The sequence below is a fragment of the Callorhinus ursinus genome, unplaced genomic scaffold (genome assembly GCF_003265705.2).
Source record: "Callorhinus ursinus isolate GAN/ISIS: 27379988/994484 unplaced genomic scaffold, GSC_fseal_2.0 scaffold7, whole genome shotgun sequence".
In the NCBI taxonomy this organism is placed as follows: Eukaryota; Metazoa; Chordata; class Mammalia; order Carnivora; family Otariidae; genus Callorhinus; species Callorhinus ursinus.
Window position 1 is genome coordinate 69,510,495 of NW_027397069.1, and position 26,332 is coordinate 69,536,826.

Genomic DNA, 26,332 nt, shown 5'->3' on the forward strand with positions numbered 1-26,332 from the left:
CCACAAAGCCTAAATTATTTAGTATCTGGAACTTTACCGAAATACTTGGCTGACTCATGCTGCAAACATTTGTAGAAAGGGAATTGAGGAAAAGGGTGTTTGCACAAGGCCGATGTATCATTCTATAAATCATTCATTAATTGCAAAAGGAAAAATGCGCTTTATAATGGAAAGATCTGGCAGTCACCACCTTACCAACTTATCAACACTTAGCATCACTAATAGAGGAACAACCTGACAGTCTGTGCCTGCTGGCGTGAGACAATATATGAAGTCCCTGTACCACCTCAGGAGTACTCCTGCTAAACATGTTTAACTTGACAGTTTTTGAATGGTTTTATTGAGGTGGAGTTGACAGACAATAAGCCACACATATTTATTTATTAATCATTTTTTTATTTTTTAAGATTTTATTTATTTGAGAGAGAGAGCATGAGCAGGGGGAGGGATAGAGGCAGAGGGAGAAGCAGACTCCCCACCTAGCAGGGAGCCCGACGCGGGACTCGATCCCAGGACCCCAGGATCATGACCTGAGCCGAAGGCAGATGCTTAACTGACTGAGTCACCCACGAGCCCTAAACTACACGTACTTAAAGTGCACGATTTAATATGTTTTGACACTTTTATACCACCGGTGAAACCACCACCATCAAGATAACGAACATGCCCTTACCAACAGATGTTTCATTGTGCCTCTTTTAATTCTCTGCTCCCACCCTCCATCTCTGTCTCATTGATTTGCTTTCGAGCATTAGAGGTTAGTTTACATTTTGTAAAACTAAATAAATGGAATCCTACAATGTGTACACTTTTTTGTCTGGCTTCTCAAAGTCAGCATGATTATTTTGGAGACTGAACTATGTTGTTCCATGCATCAATAGTTTATTCCCTTTAATTCCACTTAAAAGTATGGATATATTACAATTCATTTTTCCATTCACACATTGATGGGCACTTGGATTGTTTCCAGGTTGGGGCAATGACAAATAGAGCTACTGCAGACATTCATATATAAGTCTTTGTATGGCCATATACTTTTAATTCTCTTGGGTAAGTCTAAGAGTGGAACTGTTGAATCACATGGTAGGTTAATGTTTAAGTTTTTAAGAAACTTCCAAACTGTTTTCCGAATGAGTGTTCCAGTTGCTCTGTAGCCTTGCCACACTTGGCATGATCAGTCTTTTTAATTTCAGTCTTTTGTGGTTTTAATTTGTCTTTCCTGTAATGACTAATGACATTGAGTATGTTTTCATGTGTTTTTGCCATCTGTATGTCTTTTGCCCATTAGAAAAAAATTAAGTCGTTTTCTTATTCTTGAATTTTGAGAGGTTTTGAAAAAAAATACATTCTATTTGCAAAAACGTGGATAGAGCTTGAGGGCATTACGCTAAATGAAATAATTCAGGCAGAGAAACAAATACTCTTTGATTTCACTTACATGTCGAATCTAAAACAAAACAAAACAAAAAGCAAACTCATAGAAAAGAGATCAGATTTGTGGTTACCAGAGTTGGGGAGGTGGAAGGTGGGGTGGGAAACTGGATCTGCATCAAGGTGGTCAAAGGTACTAGCTTCCAGTTATAGGATAAATAAGTACCAGGGTTCTAATGTACATGATGACTGTAGTTAACGCTGCTATGTGGTTTATTTGAAAGTTGCTAATAGAGTAGATCCTAAAAATTTTCATCACAAAAAAAAACATTTTCTTTCTCTTTTTTCCCTAGCATCTTTTTGAGATGATGCATGTTAACTAAGCGTATTGTAATCATTTTACAATATATGTAAATCAAACCATTATGCTGTACACCTTAAACTTATACAGTGATGGCTTGTCAATTATATCTCAAAATTGAAAGAAAAAACTGATTAAGAAATATATACTCTGGATACAAGTTCCTTATCAGATATATGATTTTCAAATATTTTCTCCCAATCTGTGGCTTGATTTTTATTCTCTTAATGTTTTTTCAAAAAGCAGAGGTTTTAATTTGGACAAACTCTAATGTATCCCTTTTTTAAAAATTTTATTTATTCATTCGAGACACAGAGATACAGAGAGAGAGAGAGCACGAGCAGGGGAAGAGGCAGAGGGAGAGAGAGAAACAGTTTCCCCACCGAGCCAGGAGCCAGACGCGGGGTCCTGGGATCATGACCTGAGCCAAAGGCAGACGCTTAACCATCTGAGCCACCCAGGCCGCCCCATCTTTTTCTTTTTCTTTTATGGACCATTTCTCCAGAGTTGCCTCCGTATCTTTGTAAAAAATCAGTTGTCCATATATATGTGTAGGAGTCTGTTTCTTGAATCTCTGTTCTGTTTCATTGATCTATTCGTGTGCTACATTCACTTGTACAGAATTACGCTGTCTTGAAATTGGATAGTGTTAATTCTCCGACTTTGATCATCTTTTTAAAAGTCATTTTGGCTGGTCTGGTTTCTTTTGCTATTCTTCACATGTCCTTTAAATTTGTCCTCTGTCAAATAAATAAATAAAATCTTTAAAAAATAAATAAATACATAAATAAATTTTAGAACCAACTTGTCAATGTCTACAAGAAAGTCTGTTGGGATTTTAATTTTGATTGCACTGATTCTATAAATCAGTTTGTAAAGAGTTCATATCTCACAAATACTGAGTCTTCCAGCTCATGAACATGATACACCTCTCCATTTACTTAGGTCTTTAATTCCTCCCAGGCCATGTTTTGTAGTCTTTAGAGTGCAGCTTGTGTTTGGCGGAGTTCAAAGATGTACCCAAGGGACGCCTGGGGTGGCTCAGTCAGTTAAATGTCTGCCTTTGGCTCAGGTCATGATCCCAGGGTCCTGGGATTGAGTCCCACATCAGGCTCCTTGCTCAGCGGGGAGTCTACTTCTCCCTCTGCCTGCCACTCCCCCTGCTTGTTCTCCCTCTCTCTCTGACAAATAAATAAATAAAATCTTAAACAAAAACAAAGATGCCCTCCAAGATTCCTGCCTCTTGGGATAGGTACCCTGTATAATCTCCTCCTTTTGAGTGTGGGTGGGCCCCACGAGTATAGCGTGTAATGGGATTTCACGCCTATAATGAGGTTACTAATGGTTGATTCTGAGTTAATAAAAAGGATATAATCTTTCATGGGCCTGACTTTATTAGGGGAGTTCTTAAAAGGGATGAAGCACTGGAAAGACTCTTCTCTCCTGTTGGCCTCAAGAACAAAAACTTCCATGAGATCTCCAGCTGCAGCGAACTAAATTCTGCCTGAAAGCTGATTAAGTTTTTAAGAGGTCCCCAAGTATCAGAGGAGACCACAGCTCCAGCTGACACCTTGCTCATGGCCTGGGTGACCCGAGCAGAGGATTCAGATATGCTGTGTCCAGACTCCTGACCACAAAAATTGTGAGTGTATTTCTAAGCTGCTAAGGTTATGCTAGTCTGTAGCACAGCAATAGCAAAACTAATCCACAGGCCTTGAACATCTCTTGTCAGATTTATCCCTATTTCATATTCTTTGTAACAGCTAAAAATGTCATTGAACTTGTTTTCTTAATTTCATTAGCTAGAATATGGAAATACAATGGATTTTTGTATTTTGATCTTGGATTCTGCAGTCCTGCTAAATTTATTTGTTCTAATAGTTTTTTAAAGAGATTTCTTAGGATTTTCTATATGTAGGATAATAGAAAAAACATCCTATATAATAAGGTCTACATATAGAATAATGTGAAAATTAAACTGTTATTTTGTCCCTTCCAGTCAGCATGCCTTTAATTTATTTCTCTTGCCTTACTGCTCTGGCTAGACCTTTCAGTTCAGTGTTGAATAGATGTGGTAAAAGAGGACATCTTTGCCTTGTTCCTGATCTTAGTGAAAGGCATCCAGCTTTTCACTCTTAATTGTGATAGTAGTTTAGGAATTTTTGTAGATGCCTATTATCACGTTGAAGAAGTCCCCTTCTGTTCCTGGTTGGGTTTTTTTTTTTTTTTTAATGAGAAACGGATGTTGGATTTTGTCAAAAAGTTTTTTGCATCTATTGGGATGATCATGTGTTTTTTTGTCCTCTATTCCACCAGTATGGTGAATTACATACACTGTTTGATTTTCTCATGGTAAACCAACTTTGCATCCCTGGGACACGTCTCACTAGGCTATGATGCATTATCCATTTGCTATGTTGTTGGATTTTATTTGTTAATATTTTCTTTAAAATTCTGTATACTGGCTTGTGCCTTTTTTTCCTTTTAATTTCTTTGGTTTTAGTATCAGATAATGCTGACCTCATAGAATGAGATAGGAAAGGTTCTCTCTTCTTCAATTTTCTGGGAGAGTTTGTATAAATGTGTATTACTTTTTCCTTAAATATTTTATAGAAATTACCAAATTTACCACCAGAATTGACCACCTTTGGGCTGTGGTTTTCTTTGTGGGAATATTTTAAGTTACCAATTCAATTTCTTTACTTTTTAACAGGTCTTTTGGGTATTTCTATTTGTTCTTGAGTCCGTCTTGGTAATTTGTGTCTTCCTAGGAATTTTTTCCATTTTATCTCAGTTGCATCATGTGTTGATGTCATATTTCGGTTTATAATAAGAAATCTATATTTGGTCTTTGGCCTTGCACAGAACTTCTAAAAATCTTGGGTTTTCTAAGTAATGAGAGTGATAAAGGTGTCCTTTGTTATGTGAATAAATTGACTTGTGGAAAGCCCCTAGACAACCTAAAGATGGGGACTGGTTGCCAGGGAAACCAGCCATGTGATTAAAGGATTAGAAATTTTAGTGCCCACCCCCACCACATCCCCTACCTCAGGCAAGGGAAGAGGGACTGGAGATTGAATTCAACCAATAGCCAATGTTTTAATCAATTGTGTTTATGTGCATGAGGCCTCCATAAAACCCAAAGGAATGAACACATGGAGAGTGGCATGGGAGAGTGGAGCTCAGAGAGGGCGTGGAAGCTCTGCACCTTTCCCCATACCTTACCCTCTGTATCTCCTACATCTGGCTGTTCCTGAATTATATCATTTTATAATAAACCAGTGATCTAGTAAGTAACATGTTTCTCTGAGTTCTGGAAGCCACTCTTGCAAATTAATCAAACCTGAGGTGGGGTCTGGGAACCTCTGATTTATAATGTCTTTCTAAAGCACAGGTGACAAGCTGGACTTGGAATTGGTACCTGAAGTTGGGCTAAGCAAGTCCTGAAGGACTGAGTTCTTAACCTGTGGGATCTGATGCTATCTCCAGGTGGATAGTGTCAGCATTGGTTTGAATTTGTGGGATACCCAGCTGGTGTTAGAAAATTGCTTGGTAGCATGGGTGGGGGGGAACCCCACACTAGAGTCGGCATAAAGTTACTCATATTTTTCCCTTATCATTTTTAATTTCTGTAGACTCTGTAGTAATGCTTCCTCTTTCATTCATGATGTGTAATTATGTCTTCTTTCCTTTTATCTTGGTTAGTCTGACAAAAGGTTTATCAATCTTGTTGACATTTTCAAAGAACCAGCTTTGGTTGCTTGATTTTCTCTATTGTGTTTCTGTTTTCTATTTCATTGATTTGTTCTCTGATATTTATTATTTCCTTCTATTTACTTTGGGCATGATTTGTTTTTCTTTAATAGTTTCTTTAGGCAGAAACTTAGATTATTGGTTTTAGATACATAATTTTTCTAATGTAGGTATTTAAATCTAAAATTTTTTCTCTAGGTATCGCTTTCCCTACATATCATAAATTTTACGTTATGTTTTCACTTTCATCCAGTTCAAGATATTTTTAAAGATTTATTTATTTATTTTAGGGCGAGAGAGAGGGAGAGAGAGTTCACGAATAGGGTAGGGGCAGAGGGAGAGGGAGAGAGAGAATCTTCAGGCAGACTCACAGCTGAGCATGGAGTCCAATGCGAAGCCCCACACAGAGCTCGATCCCAGGACCCTGAGATCATGACCTGAACCGAAATCAAGAGTCAGCTGCTTAACTGACTTACCCATCCAGGTGACCCCAGTTCAAGATATTTTTAAATTTCTCTTGTGATTTCTGCTTTGACCCAGGGATTACTTAGAAGTGTATTGTTTAACTTCCAAATTGTTGGTCATTTCCCAATTTTCTTTCTGTTTTCGACATCTGATTAATTCTGTGGTGACTAGAAAACATATGTACTATTATTTAATTCTTCTTATATTTATTGAGATTTAAGAGTCTAGCATATGGTCTATTCTGGAGAACACCTAATGTGTATTTGAATGTCTAATTCTACTGTTTTGGGGAGGAATGTTGTTCAAGTCTTTCTATCCATATTGATTTTCTGTCTAGGTCTATCAATTTCTGAGAAAGGAGTATTGAATTCTCTGGCTATAGTTGTTGAATTGTCTATATTTCCTTTCAGTCCTGTGAGTTTTTACTTTATGTATTTTGAGGCTTTGTTGTCAGGTGCAAATACACTTTTCACTATTATATTTACCTGATGGATTTTTCATCATATTTGCAAAAATTTTGGCCATTACTTTTTCAAATGATTTCTCTATTCTTTCTCTTCCTCTCCTGTTTTTTTTTTTTTTAGACTCCCACTGCATGTATGTTGGCATACCTTGCTGGTCTCTGAGCTTCTGTTCATTTTTCTTCAATCCTTTGTTTTTTTCTGTTCTTCGGATTGGGTAATTTCCATTGGTCAATCTTCAATATCACTGATTCTTCTGCCATCTCTAATCTCCACTGAGCCTATCTAGTGAATTTTAAATTTCCATTATTGGATTTTTTAACTATAAAATTTCCATTTGAATCTTTATAATAGTTTCTGCTTCTCTGCTGAGATTTTGTGAAGTGACTGTATTAATCTGTTCAGGTTGCCATAACAGAATACCACAGACTAGGTGGCTTAAACAACATTTATTTTCTCAGTTAGAAGTCTAGATGTTCCAGATCAAGTTCCTGTGAGACTGATTTCCAGTGAGGACTCTCTTCCTGGCTTGCAAATGGCTGCTTTCTTGCTGAGTCCTCACATTGGTGGAGCAAAAGAACGAATACCTCTTTCTCTTCTTCTAAGGGTACCAGTCCAACCCTACGATCTTATTTAAACTTCATGACATGACTCCTCACTATCCCTATGTCTAAATACAGTTACATTGGGGGTTAGAGCTTCAACATATGCATTTTGGGGGGAACACAAACATTCAGTCCATAACAGTCATTGACATAATATTTTCTCTTAATTATTTGACATAGTTTACTTCTTTGAACATATTCATACTAGCCACTTTGAAATTTTTGCTTACTAAATCCAACATCTGATTCCACTCAGAGTCAGTTTCTGTTGACTGTATTTTTTTCCTTGAGTGCAGACTGCAATTTCCTGTTTTTTGCATGCAGTTTTTTTTTGCTGGAAGCCAAACATTTTAGATAATATGAGGATTGTTGATGTTGTTTTAGTAACTGCTCCCTGTTCATGTGCTTCTGGTGATAAACCTTCTGGCTTATAATGGTAATGTGTGCCTTAGGACAGAGACCTCTTGGTACCATGCTCGGTTCTCGAGGACACCCATTTAGTGTCCCTCACAAGATGTTCTTGTCTCAGAGGGATCTTCACTATACTCTCCCCTGGCATTCTTAGCAACTGTCTTCCTTGTTATAGTTACTCAGTCTTTGAGGTGTGGGGCATTCAGGGCCAGGGGTGAGGGAAAGCTCAGGGGCTAATCAGTTTTCCTTGGTTGTTATCTGTTTACCACTCATCCCACTGGCTGCTATTGTTGCCACAAATTTACTATGGTGTTTCCTCATCACAGGGGCTGTAAGGCAGGCATCAAGCACCCAGGTCCTATGGAGGAGAGAGGAGCACAAATTAGCCTCTTCACCAGTGGTGATACTATGCCCGTGTCTCCCCAGGCCACTCCATTCCAGATGAACACCCCCTCTCTCTTCCCTAAGAGTTAGTCTCTGTCTTTGCTTTAGTTCTTCAACTTAATACATTTTCCTTGTAGATCTTTGGCATCTCCAGGGTTGTGCTTGGTGAAGGAGTTAGCAGCCTGCCCTGGTTTACCATCTTGTCAGGACTTCCTACTTCCTTGATTCATGCCTGTCTTCTCTTGTAGACTGCTGGCCTCATGAAGGTTGGCCTTGTCCCTCACCACTGGGGCCTAGAACAGTACCTGTTACATTGGAGATATTCCATAAAAATGTCCCAAATGAATTGCCTACTTCCTTCTGGAAAGGCTTTGTTTTCTCTTGATATTTTTACTCTTTCTTAGGGTCCTTCTCAGACTCACTCCTCTCTACATACCTGAAATATGTCTAGGTTTCTGTCCTCAAACTACATCTTTTCTCTTTCCCTGGGAATCTCATCCATATAAATAACTTAAACTACATGATGATGACTCCTGATTCTGGAATTTGTGCAGACTAAATTTCTTTCTTGAATCTAAGACTGTAATCTAACAATGATGGGCTTGGCTAATGTCCCACCGATGATCCAAGTTCAATGGGATCAAAACCAAATTAACAGGTATTTCCCTGAAACTGGTATCCATCCTGCCATTCCTGGAGGGGTCACCATGGACTCTTCCCTCTCTGCCATCACTCCCATGTCATGTCTTTTGTGAGCTCATGAAATCCTGTAGACTCAGGCTCCTTTATGTGTTTTATACTTATCTCCTTCTCCCCAACCCCATGACCACTGCTTTGGGTCAGACCTTGATCATTTTGCACCTAAGTTACCGCATGGACAATAGTCATCTTGCCTTTAGTTATAACTTCCTCTAGTTCATTCTCCGCATGGGGCCTAAAGGGAAGTCATATGATGCTATTAAATAATTATGCTTTTATGTGATTAAATCCTATATCACTTGGCTCCCTGTGACCTTTTAGATAACTCCCAATTCTTCAGTATGTATCTAGGATAACTCTATGATCTATATTGTAAACTGCATGAGGGTAGAGAGCAGGCCTGTCTCATTGTATTCAGTGTCCAGTAAAGCACCTGGCACATAGTTGGTGCTCAGTAAATATTTGTTGAATGATCAAGTGAATGAATATTCTAGCCCCTGCATACCACTCCAACTTCATCTCTTAATGTAGCCTCCACTCCACTTTTAACTACATTAAAAATTACTATATAGTCACATATAGCTGAACACATCATCTTGAGACAGCTGAGATTAAGTATGTCTGGCACATGGAATAAGTGATATCTCTCCCCACCCACCCCAAATATCTATGGCCACTGATTTAAATGAGGGCAGAGAAGCTCCCTGTGGAAACACTCAAAATAAATATGGAAATGTGCTCCACACAATTCAGGCGTCTTTAGTCGTGAGGCTGAGACCAGGGCAGGGAGCATGTGCTGGTGGAAGGGAGTCACAATGCAAAGAAGGGCTCTGAGGCATTTGAGAGAATTCATCAGTGGATCTGTACAAGACTGATGGGGGCAGTGTCTTTAGGAACAGCCTGGAGGCTAGCATGTAGAGCCGACCCTAAAGATAAGGTGTGAGCTCTGGGGAGGAAAAGACCATTAGTGCTAACCTGTAGAACAATTCCCTGAACTTTTCCCAGCACTTCCCACCCATGCAAACCTGATAAGGAGCCATTCTCATTCTCCATTCTCAGGGTCTACCAAGATGTTGGGTCTTATCAAGCCGAGATCCATCAACAGAGGTCTACAGTGTGGAGCAGTGGAGGCTACACAGAAGAGCTGGGCTCAAGGAGGGTACAGGCAGTGAGCAGCACTCTGGACTGCATATGAGGAAGCAACAGACACTGCTTTGGGACTGCCAGAAATGAACGGGAGCATGGCAGGGACCTAGTGGTAGAGGTGGGAGCTGAGAACCATGGTTATTTGGATCTCAGTTCTGTTGCTCGCCTACCTGTAGCCACTCTTTCTCTTCTTTTTTGCTAAAGAACCCTGGTTTTGTTCAATTCAACGCTGGTGGCGGTATACATGCAGAGGTTGGGTTCAACCACAGGGATTAGTCATGATTGCTTGAGGCATCATGGTACCCCATTTTAATTTAGTTCAGGGTTCATGAACTGGTTCATGAGTGGGCACATGACTCAGTTCTGGACAATGAAACAAAGAGAGGGACTGCCAGGGGGTGTGATGGTTAATTTTATGTGCCAACTTGTCTGGGCCATGGGGTACCCACACAGTTGGCCAAACATTATTCTGGGTGTTTCTGAAATGGTGCTTTTGAATGAGATTAACATTTAAATCAGTAGACTAAGTAAAGCAGATTATTCTCTCTGATGTGGGTGAGCCTCACCCCATCAACTGAAGGCTAGAATAGAAACAAAAGGCTGCCTGACAATCTTCACACTGGAGCATTGGCTTTTTCTTGCCTTCAGATTTGACCCAAAACATTGGCTCTTCCTGGATATAAGAGCCCACTGGCCTGTGAACCAAAACTCATGCCATCGACTCCCCTGGTTCTCAGGCCTTCGGACTTGAACGGGAATAACACCATTGGCTCTCTTGGGTCTTCAGCTTCTGACTCATTCTGCAGATGCTGGCACTTCTCAGCCTCTGTGACCATCTGAGCCAATTCCTTACACTCTTTCTCTCTCTCTAGATAGGTAGACAGGTAACTACGTCTATCTAGCTAGCTAGCTAGCTCGCTATCGACCTATCTATCTACACCTATTTACATACATATATATATTCTGGAAGAAAATAATATAACATAGTAAATATAATATAATAGATATTCTGGGAGAGATTTTTCTCCCTGGTGAAAAGAAAGAGCCCTGTGAGGAGAAACACGCTTTGTTGTTGTCTTTGATTCTGTCATGGGAGGATGGGATGTGTAGAGCTCTAACGGCTACCTTTTGATTATAATAACACAAGATGAGGAGAGAGGTGCTAAGGATGGCAGGAAAGAGAGACAGAAAAGCCTGAGCCCTTGGTGACATTGTTGAGCCACCAAACCCATCATGGAACCACCTGATCCAGGTATCTTGCTGGATATGGTAATGTTTCCCCTTGATGTTTAATTCTTGCTACCAAAAGTGTGGTCCACAGCTGATAGTGGTTGTATTATCAATTACATTCTGCATTTCTAATGAGCTTGGCCCCACCCCAGATCTTCTCACTCGGTACCTTCCTTTTAACAAGATTCTTGGTGATTTGTGTGCACACTGAAGTCTGGCAAACCCAGGCTTGAGTGGCTTTTAGCTGGGTGTTATTTTCCTCACATCTGAGCACAAAATTGATGAGCATAATTGATATGACCTCATTTGGATCTACGGACTGAGGTTTGTGACTGTTTGGATTATGTGGTTTTCTGGCCAGGTGGTGCCCCTTCTCTCTTGCTTGTTCCTTTGGAGAGTCTGGTCTCTCTCTCTTCCTTCCACTTATTCACGTGCTAACATATCTCCTTCGAGACTCAGCCAAGGCCTCGCCTCCACCACCAGGAAGCCCACCTGACTCCCTCCAGGTTGAATCAGGAGCGCTTCCAATTGCGGTTACTGTGACACTTCTGGAACCCCAGTACCTTGCGGAATTTTTTTTTTTTTTTTTTTTTTACTCTTCCTACCCTCCGCACCTATCTACTATCTGGCACATACTAACAGCTGAAAAAGTGTTTCTGGAAGACTGAAGCGTGCTTTGCTGACCTGCTGCTTGCTGTCATGTCCTGCTCCACAAGGGCTCCAGGCATCCCAGGCGCTGACAGGGCAGGCGGCCCACGCAGGATTAGAGAACTAGGGGGCCTGCTGGCCCAGCAGCTGTCTCTCCCTCCCCTCCTGCCTCCTCACCCTCCAGGGAGCACACACATCAGAAGCAGCTGCTCTCTTTCCCAGGAACAAATGTCACGAGGCAACCCAGTGACAGCTAAGCCAAAGGAAGACCCCCACAAATAGGAGCTCCTGGAGCTGGACGTGCTTCTGCCTGCTCCCTGGACTGGAGCCTGCACATGCCACCAAGCCGTTGAGGCTCTGGCTGTCTGTCATTCTAGAAGCAGAACGGAGTGGTAATTAAACTTAACGAGGACGGGGCCACGACAGCACTGTGCTAGTTACATCGTGAGAGCCTAAGTGCGTTTAATGGCACTTTCTTATTAAGAAATGATTAAAAACAGGTATCTCCCCCTTACTCGATGCAGAGCATCCATTTTTAGGTGCTGAGGTTTTTAGTCAAAGCAGCCTGGCTCCACTGTGGGATAAGCGTAGGGCCTTTGCTAGGAGCAGGCTCCGGGCTGGAGCCAAGGGCCCCTCCTGGCGAGGCAGAGGTGAGGAGTCTGTGTGGCTCATTTCCCAGCGGGCTGTGGGACCGGTGCCTCTGCCTCATTAGCGGGAGCACGGCGGCCGGATGCGACGGGCACACATGTTCGGGTATGCTTGGGAAATCAACTCGTGAGCTGAGCCACACCCCTCCAGCTGGGGCCTGCCTGGGATGATGTGCAGATGTGCTAATGGCTTGGCCTGACTTCAAGCAGAGGAAAGTAACAGAGAACTCGGGATGAGGAAGCATGAATGTCTGACCCTGGAGGGGCCCACATGGAACATTCCTTTGGGACCTGTGAACATGGCAGAGCCATGATTAATTCATTTGCTTTCTAAATGTTTGCTGAGCAAGCCCCTGTGCCCAGGAGCCAGGGTCCGGGGTGGGTCATTGGGATGTTGCTGCCCTGAAGGAGCAACGCATCGAGCGGGGGAGACAGACAGACAGACACATCCAATCTGGTGGGATAAGTGCTGAGAGACAGGTGACCTGAGGATTTGAAGGGAACAAGGAACCCAGACCAAGGGGTCAGAGAATGTCCTGAAGAAGGAACACTGAGCTGTTTCTTGAAAAGACAAGGCTGCAGAGGAGGATACTGGCATCCATGCAGAGCCGACTACGCAGCCGGCACAGTGCTGGCCTCATCACCCACATCTTGTCCCATGACACTCCACCGATGGGGAACCGAGGCTCGGGGAGGTTCCCTGGCCTACCTGAGGCCACAAGGGAACCTCTGGGGCCTTATGCCGTGACATGCTATCCATCGGTTATGCCAGGGATGAAAGGAAGGGCAGTCCAGGCTGTTTTAACCACATTTTCTAGTTTCTGTACTTGATGTTTTGACATCTAGAGCCTTGCTGACCAGAGAGGGACCAACCCTCCCAAGGTTAGCTGATTCCTAGAGAAAGCAAAAGACGGGCCTGGGAGCTTGCCTTTCCCATGCAAACCAGCCAATCCAGAGCCCACAACCCACCACCTTTTTACTGGCTCCCACACCCAGGGACCCTATCCACCTGCTCTGCTCAGTAGAAAGCCAGGTACCAGACAGCTAAGGGCAGCTCTGTGCCCCATAGCCTGCTGAAATTACTCAAGCCAGCCAATCCTGAGCCTGCTTGCCCTGCCTCAACTGCTCCTTCCCACAGATACCGCAATAAAATCTTTTGCCCTTTGCATCCTGAATGACCCCAGTGCTCCCCCGGGTGGCCCCGTGTGGCATGCCCCCTCCTCTTGGAAACTGTGACCAACAGACCAACTTTTCAGTGGCAGCATCTCCTGATCTGTTGTCCTCACCGTGCTTGAGTAAAATAAAACCTGTATTTAAAACACAGGCAAGAGGAGTTGCTGGTGCAAGGGGACCAACAAGAGCAAGTCATGCACATTCCATGAGCTGTTTGTGGGGCTGGAGCCCAAGGGCGTGGGGGGCTCCAGGGGGTGGGCAGAGGCTGGTGGCCATGCTGAGAAGCCAGCCTTGAACCCAGAGGTGCGGAGGTGCCGTTGAAGTTGGGAGACAGACCATTCTTTGTCACAATCCCTTCCTCAGCAGCTAGGAGAATGGTCAGGAGAGAGAGAGAGAGAGAGAGAGGACCCTGTGTAGTAATCCCAGTGTAACAAGAAGGGAGATTTAACTGGGGCCATGTTGGTGGGAATGGAGTGGAGGGAACAGACCTGAGAGCCATGGAGAATGGCCACACAATGACCAAAGCTTGGTGATTGCTTGGTTTGCCGGCCTTGGTTTGCAGGATTGCTTGATTGTCAGGCCTTGGTTTGGTGAGGAGGTGGAATGAAAGGGAGAACATGAGTTTTGGCAGAGAAATTCATCGGTGGTGGCTCCTTACCAAGATTGGAAGTGCTGAGTCGACTGCCATGAACATCCATTTGGTGGGAGCCATAGACCACTGGGCCTCTGGATTCAGAGCTCAGGGGAGCAGGTTAAACCAGAAGATCCGAGTGACATCTGAGGCTTGCCCTTTTACATAACAATGTTAAACTCCTCTGTCTTTTGTAATTGGTTATTGTTAAGCATTTCTCACAAAAATTTAACAGAAAATCTAATTGAAGGACCTTTATGTATCTTCACACACTGATCCCCAGAACTGTGTGACAAAGAACAAATGTTCTTTATATATTCTAGTTAGGGAACCACTACGTTCTCCATAGGGAGCTCAAAGATGCTCTTTGTCCACCATCCCTTAACAATTGCCACCACCATGTCAAAGAACCTAGGAAAGCTGATGTTTAGGAGTGGAGCAACTGCAGTGAGGCAGATAATTCTGATTTGCAATCTGAGGTTGATTGGGCAGGCATCCAATATTCTGGAATCACAAACACTCAAAGGTCAGGCAGGCCAAAAATGACTGATGAAGAGGAGAAACATCTGTGTGCTGGTTGGGGAAGGAGGGGGGCAGTGGTGGACACTCACAGCTGGGTTCCTGTTCTGCACCAGCTCCCAAAGGGCTGTAGGAATCTTCCAGCCCTGGCTTGGGGACCAGATGTGATTTGGGATCCTGGGAACCTACCTCTAGGCCCCAATACCTTGGGGGGAGCTTCACAATACACCCGACAGATTAAAAACTGTGTGTGTGAACAGTAATTGTGTGTGAACCGTGTGTTGTGGGGGTAAGGAGGTGCTAATGATATTTTATCATATTAGCAAAAGGGGCACAGTGGAAGAGCCTCCAAAACATTTGGTGCTTGAGAGATCCCAAAGCAGACAATGCAATCCTTATTCCCAAGGAGCTTCCAGGGTAGTGGAGGTGCCCAGCCCTATGTGAAGGAGCTTCAGACGTTTCTGAGGTATGATAAACATGAGTGTGCAGGATCTGTTCTGTAGCTGTAAAGGCCAAAGCAATCTGAAGTGGGAACAGAGCCCTACGGATGGTCCAGGGGACGCTGTGGAAAATGATGGACTTCAAAGCAGAGCATGGCATCTTTACTACTCTCAAGTCCTTCTCAGAGGGAAACTGGGCCATTTGCAACACCGCTGGTTAGGTCTCTTGCTTCAGATGAGTTCAGGCCCCTGAGAGCCTTTGCAGCAATAACTGTTAATAATAAGCTCATGCACCTGTAGGGTACAGGAGAGTACCATGCAGAAATCGTAGGCACCTGCACCTCAGTCACTTGAAATGGATTTTGCTTGGTGCTTTCTGAGAAGAGAAGGGAGGCACGCTAACTTTTCAGTCTCCTGAAGAAACCCTGAGTTCGTTTAGTACCTGAAAAACAGAAAAGACAAAAGTTACCATCGACAAAATGAAAAGGCAAACAAACTATGGAATAATATTGGCCACACAACGACAACGAAGGGCGAACATTCTTACTCGGTAAAGCTCACGCAAGTGCTCAGAAAAGTAACAAGACTGCAACAGGACCACATGGACAGGCTGTGTGGGGATGCCTTTTCCCTGCGGGGAAGCCCATTCCCGAAGCAGAGGCAGAGAAAAGCCAGGAAGCCACACTTGCAGCTTGCCTTACAGGTATGATATAGGTGGGTGTCCTGTTTTGACCCATAAGATGTGACGTGGACTTGGAGGCTTTGGGGAAAGTACAGGAGAGAGTGGTACAAGGCGAAATCCCTTCCTCTTTCCATCCTGCTTGTGAAGAGGGCTATGTCGAGGGTCCTTCCACTGCTTGGGTGTCCCAAAGAAAATCACAGAACATTTTGACCACAGCCCTTAAGTCACTGATGCTCTGAACCAAGGCTCCAACAAATGTGAGATTTTTTTCAATAACCGTATGTTGTTTAAGCCGCTTTTAGGTCAAGTATTCTTTTACTTGGGATGAAGTCATCCTAACTAATAAAAGTTGAAATAGATTATTTTAGGAGGAGGAAATTACAATCAGCTAATAAAGATATGAATAATGTTTTGCCTAACAGTTAAAGGAAATGCAAACCAGAATGACGCTATTATTATTTGATTATCAAATTTGCAAACAGAATGATGTATGTGTGGCGGGACGGCTCCCTTGTCCACACGTGATAAGAGAGCTAATTGGCACGATGTGTCTGTAAAGGAGTTTAATGATATATATGAGGATATAAAAGTTCTTCCTCTTTAATTCACTATTCTACTGCTGAAAATCATTAGAGATTCAAACAAAGATGCATTAACCGTCTCTTGACATCTCCACATAGAATGTTTTATGGGCTATTTTAGCTTTCTATTGCTGCTGTAACAAATGGTCACAAACGTAGTGGTTGAAAACAATACAAATTTATTATCTTATAGTTCTGGGGGTCAGAAGTCTAAAATCCAGGTGTTGGCAGAGCCGCGTTCCTTCTGGTGGCTCCAGGGGAGAATCTGTTTCCTTGCCTTTCCAGCTTCTAGAGGCTGCCTGCGTTCCTTGGCTCCTGCCACTTCCTCTCGTCACTCCGACCCCTGCTTCTATGGCCACAACTCCTTCTTTATCTCTGAGTTTCCTGCCCTCTTAGAAGAACCCTTGGGTTAGGGGCACCTGGGTGGCTCCATGGGTTAAGCGTCTGCCTTCAGCTCAGGTCATGATCCCAGGGTCCTGGGATTGAGCCCCCCATGGTGCACCCCATCGGGCTCCCTGCTCAGTGGGGAGCCTGCTTCTCCTTCTCCTTCTGCTTGCCGTTCCCCCCTGCTTATGCTCTCCCTCTCTCTGTCAAATAAATAAAATCTTAAAAAACAAGAACCCTTGGGTTACAGTGAGCCTACCTGGATGATACTCCCATCTCTAGACCATTACTTAATCACACCTGTAAAGTCTCTTTGCTGTGTAAGTTCACGGTTACAGATTCTGGGGATTAGGGTGTGGACACCACTGGGAAGGCATTGTTCTGTCTACCACACGAGCATTTCACACTTAAAATGTCAAAAACTTCAATTCTGCGTTCCTCTTTTTCACCCCAAACACTGCCCCTGTCATGCTGCAAATCTCTGTGCCATCATCTACACGGTGGTCCAGCTCCGCAACCTGAGTGTCAACACTGGCTCTTCCCTCTGTCATCCCCCATGTCCTCTTGCCATCTGTGAATGTCACCTGTGTACTAGGCACTGTTCTAGGCACGGAGACACAGAGATGAGGGGCCATATGGGGTCTCTGCTCAGAGGGTGAACACACAAGGAAATATCACTGAGCTATCAATGCTTTTAAAAATAAAACCCAGGCAATGTGATGCGTAGACTGGCTGGGGAATGGGTGGTCAGAGGAGGCCTCTCTGAGGGTGTAGGATTTAATCTGGGATTTTATAAGGAGTCAGTCACACAAAAGTCTCAAGGTGGTTCGGCCCAGGTCGGGGAAAGAGCTCCAGCAAAGGGCTTATTGTAGGGACGAGCTTTTGTTGCTCAGGGAACTGGAAGAGCGGAGAGATCAAGGGAAAGGGAGAGACGAGGCCAGAGGAGAAGGTAGGACCTAGTGGACCAGGGCAAAGACTGTGGATGTTATTGTCAGGAAGCGTAAACCTCTTGCCTCCATCCAACCTCTGCCCTTGTAACCGAACCCACAACCACCTCTCACCTGACCACTGACATTGTCTTCCTCTTGGTCCCCTTCCTCCACCTTTGCCTCCACCAGTCCACTTTCCATGTAATAGCCAAAGTGATATTTAAAGAGGATGCAGTACTTTGGCATATTCCACATCTGTCCCAACCTCCTCCCACTGTACCTTTTTGTCCCACAGAGGCTTGACCACTAAAGACCTTATTTTGCAGACTCCGTGCATCTTGGCTTCCAGAAACAGCTTAGGCTCAGCTTAAATCAGATGTACTGGTGGACCATGTGAGTTAGCGCAGAGAGAGGCAGGGAGAGAGACTCGAGGCCACAGGTGTGGGTCTCCCAGGTGTGGCTTTCACGGTGGGTCTAGCAGGTGTGGGTCTAGCAGGTGTGGCTGTAGCAGGTGCAGTGTGGCTCTGCAGCTACAGTTGAAGTTGTGGCTTGGGGATGCAGGATTGCTGCCTCCACGGTGTGTTCTGGAGCCAGCAGGTGGAGCCGCACTTTCCTGATTCCTCAGCTTCCTGTCTGCAGCAGAGGTAATGGCTTCCTTGGCCTGTGAGCTCTGTGGTGATGTTCCAGGAACCCCTCCTCAAGGTGCAGTCCATGGTCTGCCCCTCCAGCCCTTCCAAAAATTGGCAAGCAAGTAACTCCCTGTGTTAGATTCCTTTCTACATAAAACAGTGAGAGTGCTTTCTGTGATCTTCTGTGGACCTTGGAATACAAAAGGACTACCCTGATCATATCATTTCCCTGCTCATTGGCCAGAGAATAAACCCCAACATCCGATGCCTATGAGGCCCCTCATCTTAATTTCAGCACATGCTCCTTTCCTCTATCTCCATCTGTCAGGTCCCAGCTTAACATCACTTGCTCAGAGAAGCCTCCCCTCAGGGTTGCTGTCTCAAGAGCCAGGGGCCAAAAGCCTGAAGTCAGGATACCAGCAGGACTGGTTCCATCTGAAGGCTGTGAGGGAGAATCTGCGAGGGTTCTCTCTCCTTGGTTGGTAAGTGATCGTCTTCATGTTCACATGGTATTCTTCCTGTGTCCAAATTTCCCCTTTTAACAAGCACACTAGTCATATTGGATTGGGGCCCCACCCAAATGACCTCATCTTAATTATATCTGCAATGATCTTATTTGTAAATTCCAATTCCGTTCTGGGGCCCTGGGGGTTGGGGCTTCAACATATGTATCTTGTGGCGGGCGGTGGGGGGGGGGGGGACACAATTAAGCTCATGGCAGTCAGGTTTCCAATTATAACCTGTCGTCAAACTCCACTTCTTCATCAAAGTGGTCAGTGCAGTGTACAACAATACAGGCATTTGGCTGGTTAATGTCTTGCAACCAGACCATAAACTCCATTGGCTGGGAAGACCGTGTCTGCTTTGTTGATTGCTGCATCCCCAGTGCTTTGTACAGTGACTGGTGCATATCAAGTGAGCAAAAATGATTCATCAAATTAGACAATTAATGAATTGATAAATAATGATTACCTCTAATAGCTAATGAAAGACCTAAAAGGCCAATGATAGACAAATGGCTAAATCAACCAAGACACAGCTGTTTATTACATAGGTATTATAGTTATTTATTACATGGCTATTAAAGTCTGTTTCTGAAGAATCCCCCCCCGCCGCTGCCGTGGTAACCAGGTTTGTTCTCTATATTTAAGAGTCTGATTTTTTGTCTCTTTTTTTTTCTTTGTTTTGTTTTGTTTCTTAATTTCCACATATGAGTGAAATCATGTGGTATTTGTCTTTCTCTGACTGGCTTATTTTGCCTAGCATAATACTTTCTAGCTCCATCCATATTGTTGCAAATGGCAAGATTTCATTCTTTTTTATGGCTGAGTAACATTCCATTGTAAATACATACCACATCGTCTTTATCCATTCATCTATGGATGGACACCTGGGCTGTTTCCATATCTTGGTTATTGCAAATGATGCTACAATAAACATAGGGATGCATGTATCTTTTCAAAATAGTGTTATATTCTTTGGGTAAATATCCAGTAGTAGAGTTACTGGATCATAGGGTAGCTCTATTTTTAACTTTTTGAGGAACCTCCATACTGTTTTCCACATTGGGTGCACCAGTTTGCATTCCCACCAACAGTGCATGAGGGTTTCTTTTTCTCCACATCCTCAACAACACCTGTTGTTGCTGAAGAATTTTTAACAATGAAGGGAAATGCTTATTATTTGTCACTGAATGGCATAATAGAATATATTTGAAAAAAGAAGAGGAAAATGAGGTAGAGTCCAGCATTGACCCTCGCAGTAACTGGAAACCCTGATATAAACTCGGGTCAAGTTTGTAATTTTCCACATTGAATTTATTCAACAATTCTGATTATTTGCTCAGTGCCTTCTTGTCAAAGCAAAAAAAAAAAAATGATTCAGATCCTATTAACTATCCAATATTCTTTGGGGCATAAAATATGGGGATATGAGGAAATAAATAGGGCCTTGATTATACTTCTCTGGGCTAAGATAATCTTATTTTTAGTCTCTCTTTCTGCCATTAATAAAATAATGTCTGATCATATGTAGAAATTATAGGTTTGAACTTTGTATTTTGCCTATTTGCCCTTTAAAATTAAAAACAAATTTTCTGATTTCAGAACTAAGACGTGCTTATTATAAAAAAATTAAACATCAAAGTAAAATAGAATTTAAAGTATTCTAAAATTCTGCTTCAAAGCAATAATCATCGTATTGTAATCATGGTAAAATTCTTCCAGAATGTACTCTAAATATACACATATGCACACATTAACAGCACACAAACACTGTGCAGAAAGGAGCCCACACTATATGATGGTCTGCAAATTTCTTTTTCATCTTTAAAACATTTCTTGGCCACTGTTTCACATCAGGTTCCATGCGCCTCTCTGGTTCCTTTTATCCAGGAGGGTCTCAGACTTAGACTTGGTCACTTAGGGTCTGAGAAAAGGAACCAAAATACAGGAAGGTGACTGGTCGTCTTTCCAGGGGCTGAATGGTCAGGGTCCAGGTGCCCAGATTGGTTCATACCCTGTTGCTTTTCCTGGCCGTGGAGACCATGTTTACTATCCACATATGCTGGCGTGATTGGATGAATCGTATGTGGAATCCTCTTTGGGTGGAAGCTGCTACCTAAGTAGAAGAAGAACAGAACCAGGGCTATCCTACGCCTGCTGCAGTTAAAATCCTACCACTTTGCAGACTTCTCTGGAGCTTCCAAAGATTAGAGGAGTTATCTCACCTTTATTCAGCACTGTGACCCAGTATGTGAAACTGTTGTAGTATGGCTAAGAATACAGATTCAATATCTTTTAAGTGGGGTGGTGATGGTATGGGGTGTATGTGCACACACACACACACGATCTCAGGGTCGTGAGATTGAGCCCTGCATTGGGCTCCTCATTCGGCATGGCAGGGGAGTCTGCTTGAGATTCTTTCTCCCTCTCTCTCTGCCCCTCACTCCTTTGTCTTTCTTTCTAAAATAAATAAATCTTTTTTTAAAATAGAGGTGACTGTAGTCTGTAAATAGCTTTTATCCTCACAAATTTGGAATAGCATGAAGCTCCAAGACTGATTTTCTGCTCTGTTTTCCAGCCTCCTCTCTGAGTAAAGGGCTTGTGCTGGGAAGACCCAGTGTCACATTCCCAGGGAATGATGAATCCTACCGCACTCAAGGTAAACAAGGACGTTAGCTTCCAGCAGTGGGAAAACAAATCTCTGTGGAGAGGAAACCTGCAATTTGAGGTGGTTTTTTTTTTTAATGATTTCATTGCCTTGTATTAAAATATTATATAAGATAATCTATCAATTATCTCCTACTTAGGACAGTTTTTCATCAATTTATTTATTTACTTATTTTTTTATTTTTTTAAAAGCACGAACGCAGTCCCCCACTACCACAAATTATGCAGTCGAGTTTCCCACATTTGGGAAAATCGCAGAGGTCAGCACATCCGGAGTGCAATGGATAAGCCTTGTCCTGGGAAAGCCACCTTCATGATCATGGTATCTCCCCTGCCAGGTAAGTATGAGCTTTTCATCAATTTAACACAGCAATTCTGTTCACCTTTTTTTCAGGATACAGTGAAAGTTTAACAGCCAGCAATTAGGACAAAGAGGCTCTGGGGAGCATTATTTCTGTCCACGATGCATACATCACCCATGTTTATTGGCTTCACCCCTGAAACTAAGCAAGGCCCCAGACATGTCCTTTTATGTCAGAATCGGGAGATTTCCCAGAGCAGCAATAGTACATTATTTCATGGACACTTAGGTCAAGCAAGTGACAAGGACACACAAAGGAGGACCTTGAGCCTGACCCTTGATTTGGAACTCTCACTGGCACGTTACGATGGTATTTTCTTTGTCTAGTGTCTGGGCAGCAGACCGGAGGAACCTGTCTGCTGGCCCATGTCCTGGGACCACACCACAGTCCACCTTATGCCCAGCCCTGGGGCAGGGAGGTGAGCACGTTCCCAATTTGCACGTGGAGTGAGGTCCTGAACACAACAGGAGCGTGCCTGGCAAACGTTGCTCTATCACTTAGACTTAACCCACTTGGAATTTCTTTCTGTTTCTAGCGCGCTTTCTGCAAGGAGTTCAGGAAACAGAAGCAAACCGAGGCTGGTGTTAAACCTGGCTCCATCTTCACTGCATGTATTTTTTTTTCCCCCAAGATTTATTTATTTATTTATTTTGGGGCGGGGAGGGGCAGAGGCAGAGGGAGAGAGAGAATCTCAAGAGGGAGACACCTTGCTGAGCACGGAGCCCCATGCAGGGCTCTATCTCATGACCCTGAGATCACAAACTGAGCCGAAATCAAGAGTCCCACGCTTAACCGACTGAGCCCCCCAGGTGCCCCTTACACGGCTCCTTTTCTCCAAGAATAATTTGGAAAGTGTGGAAAGAGTCTCCTGGCTTCGGTAATAGGTAGAAATGATGATTCTAATCATTACCTTCAGTTCAGGGAGGGGGGTGGAGTCGAAGATAAAGGAGCGACAGGCAGTGTGAAAATGTTGGGACCCTGGCAGTGGATGAGAACACGTCGCATAGTTCAGTGGAAGACGCAGGAGGCAGAGTTGGGATATTGACTCATGGTGCCACCTTTCTTTTTCTTTTTTAAAGATTTTATTTATTTACTTGAGAGAGACAGAGAAGGTGACAGAGAGCATGAGCGGGGAGGGGAGGGAGAGGCAAACTCCCCGCTGAGCAGGGAGCCTGACAGGGGGCTCGATCCCAGGACCCCGGGATCATGACCTGAGCCGAAGGCAGACGCTTAATGACTGAGCCACCCAGGTGCCCCTTGTCTTTTCCTTTTTTTTCTTTTTAAAGATTTTATTTTCATGGTGCCATCTCGATCAATGACACAAGCCTTCTTATGTGGCACAACTGTGGTTTGTACACTGGCTTGACAACTCCAGCCGAAACTTGTTTATGCTGAGACAGGGCCAATAAAAGCTGAGAAACTGGCTTAGTCTTCCTGAAGAAGCAGGCTACACATGCATGTATATTGTACTTGTTACTTTGGAAGAGGCAGTAACTCATTAAAGGAATTTTTCTATCATTTTATGTTAATGGAAAATTTAATCTATAATTTACTACATTCCACGCTAAGTGCTTTCTACACCTTACCTCATACACAAACAGGACCTGGTGAGGCAGATGCAAGCATCATCCCCATTTTACAAGTGGCAAAATTAAGGCTTTAAATAATGTATTGCCAAAACAATCTTGAAAAAGAACCAAGTGGGAAGACTCCTACTCCCTGCCCTGACTTCAGAACTTACTACAAAGCTGCAGTAATTAAAACAATGTGGTCCTGGCCAAAAGACAGACATGTCGACCAATGGAATAGAATACAGTCCAGAAATAAACTCTTGCATTTTTGGTCACATGAATTTTTGACAAGGGAGCCAAGAGACACACAGTGAGAGAAAAGACCATCTTATTGACAAATGGTGCTGGGGAAACTGGACATCTTGCCTGCAAAAGAATGAAGCTGGACCCATACCTAATGCCATATACAAAAATTAACTCCAAATGGATCAAGGACCTCCATGCAAGAGCTACAATGATAAAACTCTTAGAAGAAAACAATACGAAAACTTCATGATGTCGGATTTGGCAATGATTTCTTGGATGCGACACCAAAGGTACAGGTAACTAAAGAATCATACGAATTGGACTTCATGAAAATTAAAAAATTGTGTGCATTGAAAGACACTGTCAACAGAGTAATAATGCAATCCATAAAATGGAAGATAATGTTTGCAAATCATAGCTGATAAGGGATTAATATCCAGCACATACATATAACTAAAACACAACAACAGCAAAACCCAAACAACCCAGTTCATTAAATGGACAAAGGACTTGAGTAGACGTTTCTCCAAGGAAGCTATAAAAAGGGCTGTTCTGCACATGACAAGATGTCACTAATTAGTAGGGGAATGCAGATCAAAACCACAATGAAATGACACTTCACACCTGTTATAGGATGACAATTATCAAAAACCAAACAAGAAAACAGAAAATAACAAGTGCAGAGGAGGATTTGGGGAGATTGGAGCCTTGTGCACCATTGGTGGGCACGTGTCCCAGCCACGGTGCAGAATTAGTCGGCATTTCCTCAAAAAATTAAATAAAGAATTCTCATAAGATCCAGCAATTTCACATCAGGATATGTACCAAAAAGACTGGGCTGGATCTCAGGAGGTACTTGTGCGCCCATGTTCAGAGCAGCATTACTCACAAGAGTTAAAAGGTGGACGCAACCAAATGTCAATGGACGGATAAGCAAAATGTGGCACATGCATACAAGGGAATATTATTCAGTCCCCAGAGAGAAGGAAATTCCAACATATACTACAACATGGATAAAGCTTGAGGACGTTATGCTAAGTAAACTAAGCCAGTCACAAAAGGACAAACACTCTGCGGTTCCCCGTATGTGAAATGCTGAGAGTAGTCAAATTCACAGAGACAGAAAGTAGGACGGTGGTTGCCAGGGGCTGGGAGGCAGGGAGAATGGGGATTTAGTGTTAATGGCATGATGGTTAATTTTATGGCCACGGGGTGCCCAGATATCTGGTTAAACATTATTTCTGGATGTGTCTTCGAGGCTGTGGTTCTGGTTTCTCCGGAGAGCCCTGACTGATATAAATGGATATAGTATATATAAATCTGCATACTTGGGGAAAGCACCTTGGAGAGGGGTTTTTTTGTCCTTTGTTTTTGCAAGTTTTGCAAGACGAAAAGAGTTCTGGAGATGGATGGTGATGTCTGGAGGGTGTATAATGCCACTGACCTGTACCCTTAAAAATAAATAAAATGGTAAACTTTATGTTATATGTATTTTCCCATAATAAAAAACATTGGGGGAAAAAAAGAATAGTGCATGATTTGCTGTCAGCCACACAACTAGTAAATGCTGGAGTTTGGATTTAAAGTCGGCTCTTTCGGATTCCAAGTTTCTGACTAAACACCAGGCAGTGGGTCTGTCTGTATGACTGAGCCCGATCATATGTTGCTTTATCGGATATTTTGCAGTTGAGGTGGCTGGCTTTGTGGTACGTTACTCCGAGAACCCTGGGAGACAACCACCCACAAGGCAGAGGAGAACAGGGGACCTCTGGGAAGTCTGTAGAACCCCAGACAGGAAGCCAAAGGGATGGCAAACATGGGTGGGGCACAGACCCTGTCCTGGAGGTCACCATTCCCTCTGTGCGCCCCCTCACATATGTGAAGCTTCCTGACCACATGGCTTCATCCTCTATGGCCGGTGGGGGGTGGGGAGGACGGGGGACATCCCGCACCCCAGACTCCTCTCTGCAGCTCAGCCATGGTGCCCTCTGCCCCTTGCTGCAGAGCATGTAAGAAGGAAATTAGGATCTGGTTGGAAAAATTACCCAAATGAGATAGAAATCGCTCACTGCGCCTGGAAAATTCTACTGTCTAAGTAGGAATATTAAGGGTGGTGACAGAACAGATACCAAGGTCACAAATGTGAGAAAATCTCTTTCTCTGCCTGTCACCCTTGGTTTTCAGGGACAGACACTGGGGTGGGATGAGGTGCAAGTAGCTTATGAGGAATAGCTGCTGACATTTAATGAATCGTTATTGTGTGCCAGGTTCTGTCATAGCCCATTGTTCGCTCTCTCCCGGTCTTCTTTCTCCTTCAGGAATAGTGGTTGGAGATCACTGGTTGGTTCCTCTCTTCCTTGGATTCCATGATATACCACCGAATCCCCTCAATAAACGACTTTTTTTCTTTCTTTCTTTCTTTTTTTTTTTTTGCTTAAGTCAGTTTAAATGGATTTCTGTTACTTTCAACCAAGGGTCTGTGACCGAAGTGGTTATACTCATTTTATAGATGATGAACCTGACACTGGAGGAGTTTAATGATTCGCCGGAAGCTAGCAAATGTCGGTACCAGCCTTTGACTCCAGGTCTGTTTGGCACTAAAGTCAGTCTTTTCTGCACGTTGCCTCCCCGGGTGGCTGGAGGAACGGGATGTGGTCCGGTAGACAAATAGTGTCACTGCTCTACATGGAAGGGAGAGGAGTGGTCTTGGCAGGGGCCTGAGGTTGGCAACCGGACAGGTCTGCAGGGAGAGGGTGGGTTGGGGGTGGAGGTACGTGAGGGGCACCCAGGGGAAGACTCACCTTGAGGAAGAAGCTTCTGAGACAGAGGCTCCT

At 43.5% G+C, this 26,332-nt stretch overlaps 1 non-coding gene across 1 annotated transcript; it reads right to left on the bottom strand.

Annotated features, from left to right (window-relative positions):
* Nucleotides 1-21,505: 21,505 nt before the first annotated feature.
* LOC112826982 (U1 spliceosomal RNA) lies at nt 21,506-21,665 on the bottom strand. The gene has a single exon (XR_003209117.1). It is a non-coding gene; the product is annotated as a U1 spliceosomal RNA (small nuclear RNA).
* Nucleotides 21,666-26,332: the final 4,667 nt, after the last annotated feature.